The sequence below is a fragment of the Pygoscelis adeliae genome, unplaced genomic scaffold (assembly GCF_000699105.1).
Source record: "Pygoscelis adeliae isolate BGI_AS28 unplaced genomic scaffold, ASM69910v1 Scaffold245, whole genome shotgun sequence".
NCBI lineage: Eukaryota > Metazoa > Chordata > Aves > Sphenisciformes > Spheniscidae > Pygoscelis > Pygoscelis adeliae.
Window position 1 is genome coordinate 793,893 of NW_008824766.1, and position 1,097 is coordinate 794,989.

Sequence of the window (1,097 nt, forward strand, 5' to 3'; positions counted from 1 at the left end):
CACTCCCAGGATACCCGCCAGCCCCACGATGCAGCCTGATCCCCCCCCAACAGGGCTGGGGCTCACCACCAGCACCCCAACAGAGCTAGGGCTCACAACCAGCACCCCAACTCTGACCCCCATGGCCATGACACCCAACTGTGCTAATACGACCATCGTCACGTCTGTGGGAACCAGCATGGCTCTGGCTGTCAGCTCGTTTGGAGTTAAAACGAGCACGCTGCCTCCCCCCACCTCTACTCTTCTCTCCTCCACCTGGGTGAGCACCACGCGTGGCACCAATGGCCCCGGGGTGGCTTCAGCCACAGAGGTGAAACACTGCGGGTGCTGTCTGCTGACATCTCAGTCCCGTCCCAGTGAGCAAACAGGGCTACGCTTTGCCACACAGGAGGGACAAGCTTGGATTTATTTCTTTTGCCTCTCACATATGCCTCCGTCCGGGCAGAGAAGACCTTGGTTCCCTTGCTGAACCTTGGTCCCCGCTGGGCTCATTGCCTTTGCCACGACCTCCCAGCAGCACCAAACTGCCCTGCCTGGATGGTAGCATCACCGGGATGTCGTGGGCCTGGAAAACTGCAAACGCTGTTCCAACGTTTGCACTTGACACAAAGCAAGAGCAGTGTTGAGTTGAGCACAGGGAATAAACCTGAGGCTTGTACCTCCTGCAAGCCTCGAGCTACAGCTGTAGGTCCCCTCCTCCTGTGGCCCTCAACCCCCCCGCAGAGCTTTCGTGGGTCACTGCACGTCTCTAACCGCTCGCCCCTGAGCTGCAAGCTGGCATTTGTTCCTCTATGGCCCCCCTCTGGGGGGGCTGGTTCCCCCGTTGCCATTATTTACACCCGGCGCTATCAGTTCCTGACTATCAGCAGCAGAGAGGTTTGTGTAAACTTGCTGCTGCGGTTCCAGCCCGTCTCACGGTCACCAGTTCCTGCACGGCTCTTCCCGTCGGACGGGTTTGTCTGACTTCCTCCAGGGATGGTGAAGGTGGTGGAACAGGTCTTAGCGCTGGTGCCTACGGGAGTTTCTGCCCCAGACTGGCGATGCCCATGGCTTGTTCCTGCTTTGTCAGGCTGGGGGATTTACGTGGCCTGCCTTGC